Source organism: Schistocerca nitens, chromosome 10 (genome assembly GCF_023898315.1).
Source record: "Schistocerca nitens isolate TAMUIC-IGC-003100 chromosome 10, iqSchNite1.1, whole genome shotgun sequence".
Classification (NCBI taxonomy): Eukaryota; Metazoa; Arthropoda; class Insecta; order Orthoptera; family Acrididae; genus Schistocerca; species Schistocerca nitens.
In genome coordinates this window covers 124,136,088-124,149,076 of record NC_064623.1, presented here as the reverse complement: position 1 = coordinate 124,149,076, position 12,989 = coordinate 124,136,088, and the positions used below count along the sequence as shown (strand labels likewise).

General features: G+C 46.2%; 1 non-coding gene across 1 annotated transcript; it reads right to left on the bottom strand.

Moving 5' to 3' along the window:
- Window positions 1-291: 291 nt before the first annotated feature.
- Trnap-cgg (transfer RNA proline (anticodon CGG)) lies at window positions 292-366 on the bottom strand. Its single transcript has one exon. It is a non-coding gene; the product is annotated as a tRNA-Pro (tRNA).
- Between the last annotated feature and the right edge of the window lie 12,623 nt (window positions 367-12,989).

Below are 12,989 nucleotides of genomic sequence, written 5' to 3'. Positions count from 1 at the left end.
GTAATGTATTCGTAAAAATATGGAAAAGTATTTCCAATTTTTTTTAATGACAATTATATGCTTTGATATGAGCAAACACATTCATGGCATTAACGAAACCTCTATAAAGTAAGTTACAATACTCCTAGTGTATCATAGAGGATATGGCTTGTTCATAGATAAAATTCGTAAGTGATACAAATGCATACAAGGTATAATGCTTCCATTTTAGATACTTGAAGGCCTAAGGCCAAAACTATACAGTCGCACAATAAATTAAGAAAATGAAACTTCCTAGCAGATTAAAACTGTGTGCCGGACCGAGACTCGAACTCGGGACCTTTGCCTTCCGCGGGCAAGTGCTCTACCAACTGAGCTACCCAAGCACGACTCACGCCCCGTCCTCACAGCTTTACTTCTGCCAGTACCTCGTCTCCTACCTTCCAAACTTTACAGAAGCTCTCCTGCGAACCTGGAGCACTTGCCCATGAAAGACAAAGGTCCCGAGTTCGAGTCTCGGTCCGGCACACAGTTTTAATCTGCCAGGAAGTTTCATATCAACGCACACTCCGCTGCAGAGTGAAAATCTCATTCTGGAAATTAAGAAAATGTTTGCTGAAGGCATCACAAAATCTTTCGAAAATCATTTGATCTATACAGCTCACCTGAAAGACTAATACCAACACAGAAAGCAAAAAAATCTGAGAGCAATAAAGAAAGCCAAAAAAGCGATACCAATGTGGACAGCAAAAAGTGAGAGAACTAACGAAACGCGGTATTACATAGATCACTTGACCTACAGGGTGCAACTTAAATAGCAGATACCAATAAAAAATTAAAAACCCGATAGTAGCACACGAAGCCAGAAGGTTATGCAAAACATATACAGCCAAAAATCACGAGAACTTTTCTAGCGAAACGCAGTGCTGGAAACATCGAAAGGCAGTGTCGAAATAAAACTGCGCTCAGTAGTAGCACACCGTGTCTTGTACTTGTCCACCGCGGCACAGTGAGACACAGCGTCAAGTTACGACATCTGAAGATGGGCGTGTAAGAGCCCGAAACCGGTCGTGTTCTAAATAATATTAACATCACTATAACACGTAACGGAGCTCGGACCACTTCTGCATCTACATCTACTACTCCGCTAGCCACCAAGCGGTGTGTGGTGGAGGGCACAATACGAGCCAAAATCATATTCTACCCCTCCCCCCCCCCCCCCCCCCCCAGTTCCACTCGCGGATCGCGCGAGGGAAAAGCGACTGTCTGAACGCCTCAGTACGAGCTCTTACTTCCCTTATCTTTCAATGGTGATCATTACGCGATTTGAAAGTTGGCGGTAATAATATATGCTCTACATCCTCGGTGATCATCGGATTTCAGAATTTAGTGAGCAGCCCCTTCTGTACTTAAAGGGAAATCAATTCCTAAATAATTCCAATTTCACATAAATTGCTGTCACTGTGTTCGATCGTTACTAGGACAGCCAGAGATAATGTTTAATCTCAAAGCCGACAGGCGGTATCGAAGAATCAAGTTGACTCTCGTAATCGACTTGTGAAGGGCGAGTGTTTTACGGGGGAACAAGGTAAGGAGAAGCTCCTCTAGGTTCCTGGGGGAATTGGACGACACGAGAGGTTAAACGCGACCAGCTATCTGGCCCGTACGGCGCGCGCGCGCGCGCACACACACGCACGACCTCTCGCCGACAGCGCGAATCGATAGCTGCTCGATGGGCAGTTAGTTCTGCGAGGGTGATCCGATCCCAGCCATGGCCGTCTCTGGCAAGTGGGACAGCGCGGACCTTGTAGGGGGAGGAGGAGGGGTCAACGGCACGGGAGGGGTGTGGCTGACAGCGGGGTATCTGGTGCGCAAGGGGGGGGGGGGGATCCCGTCATCACATTTCACGGCCGGTTTGGCGTCGAGTCGCTGGCGGCGGCGGCGGCGGAGAGGCTGGGATAGGCTGCCGTCGGCACGGCCAGTCACGAACACCGCCTCTTCCCACGTGCTAGCAGACTTCTCGGCTTACCAGGCTCACACATCCGTACGTGCGCACTTACAAGGCAACACAGTACAACTTTCCTACACAATTCTTCGTCACAGAACACTGAAGAGACACACTACACTACACTACACGCCATACAGAATTGCAACACCAGGAAGTGTAGCAGACAACAAAATTTTATGATGTTACAATAATGTGTAGTCACAGTCATATGAAAAGATTTCAAAGATACAACCACCATCTGACTATACATTAGGTTGTATTCCACAATCTAGACTTCAGCCTTAGGCCATTTGCAAGTCTTTATGAGAATGATTAGACTCGAGTAGAACACAACTCATCGTGAAAATATGTTGTTGTTGTGTTGGCAGAAGAGCCAACACCGTGTTACTAGTGGAGGCCGAAATGCACGCCTTTTAGCTCACGCAGGCTGGCGTGAGGAGGGAAGGACTATACTGACGTGAGGTCTGGAACATGACAAGGAATTAGAATTCTGAAAGCGGAGGTAATTAGTTTGATACTTAACTTTAATCCATTAATGAGCAACGTCGCTCTTGACGGTACATGATTCACAATATTATCTGTTCAGAATACAGTCTTGAAGGTAGTACTTATAACTGAATATGGCGCCTTGCTAGGTCGTAGCAAATGACGTGGCTGAAGGCTATGCTAAACTTTCGTCTCGGCAAATGAGAGCGTATGTACACAGTGAACCATAGCTAGCAAAGTCGGCTGTACAACTGTGGCGAGTGCTAGGGAGTCTAGACTAGGCCTGCCGTGTGGCGGCACTCGGTCTGCAATCACTGATAGTGGCGACACGCGGGTCCGACGTATACTAACGGACGGCGGCCGATTTAAAGGCTACCACCTAGCAAGTGTGGTGTCTAGCGGTGACACCACAGTTATCTTCAGTTATATAAATCAATTTTGTCAGAAGGAAATGCGAGAAAATTTGTGTAATAGTCTAATTTACTGGCAGGTATAAATTTAAGAATTTTTGACATCGTGCAAGCCCCGTCAGCAACTGTGATAATTAAACATACGTCAGCCTCAGTTGCAAATAGAAACCAATCTTTACCTACGTTTCAGAAAAAATAATTTGGCCTCCTTCAGAAGCTATGTACGCAAAAATGGAAGAAGCCCACAAAACGGCCTTCTTCCATTCTTGCATACATCGAGCGCTCGCCATTTGTCTTTCAGCAGACGCAATGGAGAATGAGTTACAAGCCCTAGAAGTCATCGCCTATAATAATGGATATAAACCAGAAATTATGAGACAGCTCTTTAACAAGAAAACAGGTAGAAAAACTGGGACCTTATCAACACTAGGTGTCGTACCAGAGGATAACTCCACTAGCTTCATTTCTGTTCCCTTTGTAGGCAAAGCATCCTATAAAATAGGGCGACTCTTAAAGAGCCACGGATTTAAAGAGCCATATCTGTAACTTTTCCTTTAGGAGTGGTCGGTTTCCTGACCGATTAAAGTACTCGGTAGTGAAGCCACTTTATAAAAAGGGAGACAGGGATAATGTTGACAATTATAGACCTATTTCTATGCCATCGGTGTTTGCTAAAGTTATCGAGAGGGTTGTATATACAAGGTTACTGCAGCATTTAAATTCACATAATTTGCTGTCAAATGTACAGTTTGGTTTTAGAAATGGCTTAACAACTGAAAATGCTATAGTCTCTTTTCTCTGTGAGGTTTTGGACGGATTAAATAAAAGGTTGCGAACGTTAGGTGTTTTCTTTGATTTAACGAAGGCTTTTGACTGTGTTGACCACAAAATATTACTGCAGAAGTTGGAACATTATGGAGTAAGGGGAGTAGCTTACAATTGGTTCGCCTCCTACTTTAAGAACAGAAAGCAGAAGGTAATCGTCCGCAATATTGAGAGTGGTAATGATGTTCAGTCCCAATGGGGCACTGTTAAATGGGGCGTTCCCCAAGGGTCGGTGCTGGGGCCACTGCTGTTTCTTGTTTATATAAATGATATGCCTTCTAGTATTACATGTGATTCAAAAATATTTCTGTTTGCTGATGATACCACCTTGGTAGTGAAGGATCTTGTGTGTAATATTGAAACATTATCAAATAATGTAGTTCATGATATAAGTTCGTGGCTTGTGGAAAATAATTTGATGCTAAATCACAGTAAGACTCAGTTTTTACAGTTTCTAACTCACAATTCAACAAGAACTGACATTTTAATCAGACAGAATGGGCATGTTATAAGCGAGACGGAACAGTTCAAGTTCCTAGGCGTACGGATAGATAGTAAGCTGTTGTGGAAAGCCCGTGTTCAGGATCTTGTTCAGAAACTAAATGCCGCTTTATTTACCATTAGAACAGTATCTGAAATAAGTGACATTTCAACACGAAAAGTAGTATACTTCGCATATTTTCATACGCTTATGTCATATGGTATTATTTTTTGGGGTAATTCTTCTGATTCAAAAAGGGTATTTTTGGCTCAAAAACGGGCTGTTCGAGCTATGTATGGTGTAAGTTCGAAAACCTCTTGTCGACTCCTATTCAATGGTCTGGGAATTTTGACATTGCCCTCACAGTATGTATTTTCTTTAATGTCGTTTGTTGTTAGCAACATTAGCTTATTCCCAAGAGTTAGCAGCTTTCACTCAGTTAATACTAGGCAGAAATCAAATCTGCATGTGGAATGCACTTCCTTGACTCTTGTGCAGAAAGGAGTGCAGTATTCTGCTGCATCCATTTTCAATAAGCTACCACAAGAACTCAAAAATCTTAGCAGTAGCCCAAACACTTTTAAGTCTAAACTGAAGAGTTTCCTCATGGCTCACTCCTTCTATTCTGTCGAGGAGCTCCTGGAAGAGCTAAAGAATTAAGCAAATTCCAGTGTTACATTCTTGATTTTCTTTATTTAAACTAACGACCTCTCGCCTGAATATGTTTCTTATATTTCATTTTATCTGTTTCTACAATCGTGTTATAATTTCATGTATTGACTCGTTCCATGACCATGGAGACTTCTCCTAAATGTGGTCCCACGGAACAATAAATAAATAAATAAATAAATAAATAAATAAATTTAAGATTTCATATGCTACGAATAAGAGCCTCAAGAAGAACTTGGTCTATTCGTTAAAGAATACTAATGACAAATTATCTCGTTCTGGGGTGTACAAAATCACCTGTAGTGACTTCCCGAGTTATTACATCGGTCACACAGCTAGATATAAAGAACATGATGATGATGAAGTCCCATACTCTTTTGACAGAACGTAGGGGAACGATGTGGGAGACCCGCAGTGCCGCACTAGGCAAGGTCCTATGGAGGAGGTGGTTTGCCATTGTCTTCCTCCGACCGTAATGGGGTTGAATGATGATGATGAAGACGACACAGCAACACCCAGTCATCTCAAGGCAGGTGAAAATCCCTGACCTCGCCGGGAATCGAACCCGGGACTCCGTGCTCGGGAAGCGAAAACGCTAGCTCGAGACCACAAGCTCCGGATATAAGCAACATATACCTACGAAAAGTGCTGATGGTATACGTCGCTCGACTTTTGCCGAGCACCTTGCTGAGTTTCCCCGTGCTCCCTGTCCACCAAATAACACAGAGCCATTAAACTGCGAGGTTAAATGCACTAGTCTTGACATCCTTGAGGAGTTGCAAATCTTGATGATAAAGAAAACCTACTTAATGACCAGCTACAATTGAGAAATAAGAACTTTTTTGAAGGTTTTCAACCTTTGCTTCACCGGACCTGATGTTACGTTGCCTTTGCAGTCTCCGACGCCTGACTCCACTTTCTTTAATCGAATAGTAATATATTCAAAACTGAGGAATAATTTTGCCGAGTAATAGCTAGTCTTTCTTACGGGCTCCGAATCCGTTTGTAGGGTTCTCGTTCTCCTCAGAAGTACGTTCGGTTACATATTTCGCCAAAAACAGTTTTAATGGTTATATTAATTCAATTCCTAACGTAAAGGTAGCTATGTTATGCACCTATATTTCCACGCGCGCATGCGCATGACTTTCAGCAATGCTCGGTACATAGCTGCTCGCCGCGATTAGTTCCGGCGCAGCTCCCGCGGCCTAGCGACCTCATCCACGCAGTGGGGCCTTCTGTTTCTCTTCAGATAAGTAATGTAGATTTATGATTGGGTACTACGGTGCTGTAGTTTTATACCTGACATGGCCAAACTTTGGCATGCAATAGTTTAATGTCAACAGCTTCTGAAGAAGGCCAAATTATTTTGGGCTGAAATCTAGGTAAAGAATGGTTTCTATTTGCAACTGAGGCTGACGCCTTATGTGTTTAATTTACTGGAAATTAGCATAATCATATTGTTGTGGAATAAAATAGCTGACGAAGTCACAGACCGAGAAAGGTGGCGCAGTGGTTAGCAGACTGGACTCACATTCGGAAGGACAACGGTTCAAAACCAAAAAATGGCTCTGAGGACTATGGGACTTAACATCTATGGTCATCAGTCCCCTAGAACTTAGAACTACTTAAACCTAACTAACCTAAGGACATCACACAACACCCAGTCATCACGAGGCACAGAGAAAATCCCTGACCCCGCCGGGAATCGAACCCGGGAACCCGGGCGTGGGAAGCGAGAACGCTACCGCACGACCACGAGCTGCGGACGGTTCAAAACCACGTCCGACAATTCTGATTTCGGTTTTCCGTGATTTCCCTATATCTCTTCAGATAGATGCCGGAATGATTCCGTTGAAAGGGCGCGGGCGACTTTCGATGGGACCGATGACCTCGCTGTTTGCTCCCCTTCCAACCAACCAACCAACCAAAACACACGTTTCAAACTTCGCTACACTGCATCTAAGCAGCCACTGACATAAACATAAGTGAAACGACCGTCAAAGGCCATCATAAAGACAGCCCAGTTTGCACCATGTATCTGTGGTACGATGACAAACCACCAAATACGAAAACTTGAACCGCACGAAGCAAATACAGGTTTAAAGATCGATATGGAAAGCGAAGGATATTTTCTAGCAGTGGCCGGAACTGTTACGATACACCAGAAACAACATTTATTACTCTTAGGCTATACTTTACGACCGAGTGCTCTTCAGAAGCAGTTTATTTGTAGCGCGTTGAGTGGGCGCAGTTGACCTCTGATTTGTGAAAAGAGCGGCGATTTCAGTACACGTCAGTATGCAATTAGTCACTGCGTGCGCTGGGATGCTTCTGCACAACAATAGACCCTATCAGATGTCAGTTCCTATCATTGAACTTTTCGCAAGAAATAGCATTCCTGCGGTTTTTGAACCCCCTATCCGCCTGTTGTAGGCCCCTGTGAATCCACTTGCCGGAAAACGTTTCGCAAGGCTGTCATATTGGTAGTGTGATCTGTGTGGTAGTGAAACATTTTGGCTCAAGAGCCAATACTGACGCCGGCCGTTGTGGCCGAGCGGTTCTAGGCGCTTCAGTTCAGATCCGCGCTGCTGCTATGGTCGCAGGTTCGAATACTGCCTTGGGCATGGATGTGCGTGTTGTCCTTAGGTTAGTTAGGCTTAAGTAGTTCTAAGTCTAGGGGATGGATGACGTCCCTTAGTGCTTAGAACCATTTGAACCAATACCGACGTTGTGCAGCGGCACCTTAGGCCACGAATGTACCGAACTTATTATTAATTGGTAATCTACCTAGATTCGTTATGATACGAGTGCCCAGTATGCTAGTTAACGTAAGGGAGTGATTAACTGGACCGCTGCCTACTCCCCCTCTCCACCCCAAATATCTATCGTTGAAAGGTTGGCAACATTCGGAACACTTCTCGTTGGCTCTTCTCTGTTTCAGACTGTTGTCACCCTCAGCGACAAAAAGTTGTGACACTATAATTGCCTGTCGATTTTTTGCTGCGTTGTTTGTGTGAAAGAATAATTAGTCAATAACAATAACTGTACTTGGGGTCGACAGAAGCGTCCGATCCCACGCGTCGGCTTTGACCCGTGACGTAAGGGTGTTGTCGTGTGTGACGTCATGACGGCGCGGAGTTTGGTTTGAGTGTGGCTGTCTCCAGTTCTGTTTTATCTTATTTTATTTACTTTTCTGATCAGTTCGTTCTATGTCGTGAGATTTTTTTTATTTAAAAACACTTATTACTTATTTTAATTATCTGTTTCCTCCAATTTCTGTTTTAGCTTATTATATTTATCTTTCTGATCTGTTCGTTCTATCTCGTGAGATTTTTTTTAAAAAAAAGACAAAAAACACTAATCAGCTACTGAAGCATCTTTATCTTCTATGGGTTGCAGGGGTTACGACCCCTGGGGAGGTGGGTGGGTATTCATGCATGGCTGTCTTCACTTACACGTTGTAGCTACGCAAGGCGTCTAAATTTGTTTATATTTAGTTTGCCCCTACCCAAAACACCCCATTTCCCGCGCTTGTCCAGTTAGTGTCATTAGGTTCCTTGTGGAAAGTGTGTGTGTTTGTTTTTGTTTCCGCCATATTTGTGACGTCATGGGTCAAAGCAGACGGGCGGGATCGGACGCTTCCGTATTTCCCTGTACTTGTAGCAGAGGTTGAAAATACCGCTTCAGTTGCTTAAGGTTCGTAAGGTTCGTTACTGTAAGTGAAACACGACCGGTTTCCGTCTTTTACATGCCCGACATCACGTCTTGTAACTTTGTACTGTGACCCCGAGCGTCGCGACGGACAAGTATAGGACGCGAAGTCTAGCGCAGGGAAGACCATTGTATTCGGCGCATGGCTCTGGCGCATCGCACTGCATCTGCAGCTGCAATTTGGGCAGCAGTTGGTACCGCAGTTATCAACAGACTGTTACAAATGGTTACTTCAAGGACAGCTCCGAGTCAGACGCGCTGTAGCGTGTAGTCCACTGACACCAAACCATCGCCACTTGCGACTTCAGTGATGCCAATCAAGAGCTCACTGGAGGGCAGGCTGGAGGTCTGTTGTCTTTTCTGAGGAAACTGGTCCTGCTTCGGTGTCAGTCATGACAGTGTGTCGATTAGGAGGAGGCCACCTGAGATCCTACATCCAGCCTGCCTCCCTATTAAACACACTGGACCTACACCAGGAGTTGTGGTCTGGGAAGCGATTTCGTCAGACATCAGGATAATTCTCATTGTTATGCCCCGCATCTTGACTGCAAAATTGAACGTGAAAGTGATGATTCGACCTGTCGTGCTACCATTCGTGACCAGCATTCCAGGCGGTGTACTCTAACAGGATAACGCTCGCCCAAATACCGCTGTTGTAACCAAACATGGTCTGCAGGGTATCAACATATTTCCTTGGACTGCACGATCACTAAATCTGTCTCCAATCGAGCGCATCTGGGATATCATCATACAAAAACTTCAGCCCCATCGACAAATAGCATTCACGTCGCTGTATTGACAAACGGCGCAACAGGCATGGAACTGCATCCCACAAACTGACATTTGGCCCCAGCAGTAGCGACGACGCCTTTACGAAACCAGCCCGCATTCGCCGAGGCAGATGGAAAACCGCCTAAAACCCTTCAACAGACTGGCCGTCTCACTGGACCTCGACACAAGTCAGCCGGGCGGGTTCGTGCCGGGGACCAGGCGCTTCTTCCCAACCCGGAAAGCCGTGCGTTAGACCGCGCGGCTAACCGGGCGGGCTTAGATTAAGTAGTGTGTAAGCTTAGGGACCGATGACCTCAGCAGTTTGAGCCCATAAGACCCTACCACAAATTTCCAATTTTACAATTACATCAAATATCAGACATCGTTACGGCCGGAAAAAGATCCTGCAAGAAAGGGACCAACGACGACTGAAGAGAATCGTTCAACGTGAGAGAAGGGCAACCCTTCAGCAAACTGCTGCAGATTTCAATGTTGGGCTGTTAACGAGTATCAGGGTGCGAACCATTCAACGTGGCATCATCGATATAGGCTTTCGGAGCCGAAGGATCACTTGTGTACCCTCGATGAATGCACGACACAAACGTTTACGCCTCACCTGGGACTGTTCACGACTGGAAACAAGTTACCTGGTCGGACGAGTCTCGTTTCAAATTGTATCGAGTGGATGGACGTGTACGGGTATGGAGATAACCTCATGAATCCGTGGACCCTGCATGTCCGCAGCGGACTATTCAATCTGGTGGAGGCTCTGTAATGGTTTGGGGCGTATGCACTTGGAGTGATATGGGACCTATGGTACGTCTATATACACTCCTGGAAATTGAAATAAGAACACCGTGAATTCATTGTCCCAGGAAGGGGAAACTTTATTGACACATTCCTGGGGTCAGATACATCACATGATCACACTGACAGAACCACAGGCACATAGACACAGGCAACAGAGCATGCACAATGTCGGCACTAGTACAGTGTATATCCACCTTTCGCAGCAATGCAGGCTGCTATTCTCCCATGGAGACGATCCTAGAGATGCTGGATGTAGTCCTGTGGAACGGCTTGCCATGCCATTTCCACCTGGCGCCTCAGTTCGACCAGCGTTCGTGCTGAACGTGCAGACCGCGTGAGACGACGCTTCATCCAGTCCCAAACATGCTCAATGGGGGCCAGATCCGGAGATCTTGCTGGCCAGGGTAGTTGACTGACACCTTCTAGAGCACGTTGGGTGGCACGGGATACATGCGGACGTGCATTGTCCTGTTGGAACAGCAAGTTCCCTTGCCGGTCTAGGAATGGTAGAACGATGGGTTCGATGACGGTTTGGATGTACCGTGCACTATTCAGTGTCCCCTCGACGATCACCAGTGGTGTACGGCCAGTGTAGGAGATCGCTCCCCACACCATGATGCCGGGTGTTGGCCCTGTGTGCCTCGGTCGTATGCAGTCCTGACTGTGGCGCTCACCTGCACGGCGCCAAACACGCATACGACCATCATTGGCACCAAGGCAGAAGCGACTCTCATCGCTGAAGACGACACGTCTCCATTCGTCCCTCCATTCACGCCTGTCGCGACACCACTGGAGGCGGGCTGCACGATGTTGGGGCGTGAGTGGAAGACGGCCTAACGGTGTGCGGGACCGTAGCCCAGCTTCATGGAGACGGTTGCGAATGGTCCTCGCCGATACCCCAGGAGCAACAGTGTCCCTAATTTGCTGGGAAGTGGCGGTGCGGTCCCCTACGGCACTGCGTAGGATCCTACGGTCTTGGCGTGCATCCGTGCGTCGCTGCGGTCCGGTCCCAGGTCGACGGGCACGTACACCTTCCGCCGACCACTGGCGACAACATCGATGTACTGTGGAGACCTCACGCCCTACGTGTTGAGCAATTCGGCGGTACGTCCACCCGGCCTCCCGCATGCCCACTATACGCCCTCGCTCAAAGTCCGTCAACTGCACATACGGTTCACGTCCACGCTGTCGCGGCATGCTACCAGTGTTAAAGACTGCGATGGAGCTCCGTATGCCACGGCAAACTGGCTGACACTGACGGCGGCGGTGCACAAATGCTGCGCAGCTAGCGCCATTCGACGGCCAACAACGCGGTTCCTGGTGTGTCCGCTGTGCCGTGCGTGTGATTATTGCTTGTACAGCCCTCTCGCAGTGTCCGGAGCAAGTATGGTGGGTCTGACACACCGGTGTCAATGTGTTCTTTTTTCCATTTCCAGGAGTGTACAATTCTGACGGGAGAGACGAACGTAAGCATACTGTCTGATCACCTGCATTCATTTATGTCGATTGTTATTCCGACGGAATTGGGCGATTCTAGCAGAACAATGTGACACCCGTACGTCCACAGTTGCTACAGAGCAATTCCAGGAATACTCTTCTGAGCTTAAACACTTCCGCTGGCCACCAGACATGAACATAATTGAGCATATCTGGGATATCTTGCAAAGTGCTGTTCAGGAGAGGTCTCCAGCCCCTCGTACTCTTACGGATTCATGGACAATCCTGCAGGATTCATGGTGTCAATTCCCTCTAGCCTTACTTGAGACATTAGTCGAGTCTATGCCACGTGGTGTTGTGGCACTTGTGCGTGCTCGCGGGGGCCTTACACGACGCGTCTTATATACCACCCCCCCCCCCCCCACCCACCACACTTATTGCCAAAACCTGCCGTTTCTGAGTGGTTACTGCACGATGACCTCGAATGTGGTGGTTGCATTAATGTGACTGGACGGTGTAGTATCGATCCGTATGACGAGGCTGCCTAGAAGTGCCGATTTAAACTAAGTAATTAGTCATCTTACTTCGCTCGTCAGCTTTCTCTGTTCTCCAATAAGTATATGTAGACCATATGAGAGATGTTAAATAATACGAAAGTTTAACTGTGTCTGTTATTCACATCGACGTAAGTTATTTGTCTGCAATTTGTTGCTCCTCTGTTTTTTCAAAAGAGGCATGTTGTTTTAGATACGATGCCATTCTTTGGCCATCCTCTGCACCTCTGTGCGAAGCACGTGTAAAATACGAGCATCCTCTGCAGGTGTGGCAATTTGACTAGTGCGAGCAAATCAACCTGGTTTCCACAAATATTACGGTATATTGATAATTTTTACTTATGGACAGTCTGACAGCAACTGCATAAAACACAATTTTAGTGCCATACGCGTTTCGCCTTTATTTTCTGCAAGGCATCATCAGTGGCCTGGAATATGTACATATGTTAGCTATTTAATTTACATTTTTGTCACTGATGATGCCTTGCAGAAAATAAAGGCGAAACGCGTATGGCACTAAAATTGTGTTTTATTCAGTTGCTGTCAGACAGTCCATAAGTAAAAATTATCAATATACCGTATTATTACACGCAACTGAGGAAGACAGGACTACAAAAGTTGAAGATGGTTTCCACAAATATTCGGTTGGTTTGTAGCATGCTCTGAGCTGGAAAACAACTCTGGGGCTGTATCTCGTACTGTTCGGACTTGGATACTGGGTACAGTTTTATCATACTAATTCACATTTATTGTGTCAGATCGCTACGTGCTCTTGGCTCAAGCAACGTCTTGCATGCGTATTCAGCCACATTCCTGTAGTGTGTGTTTGTTTTTCGAAGTCATGGTTA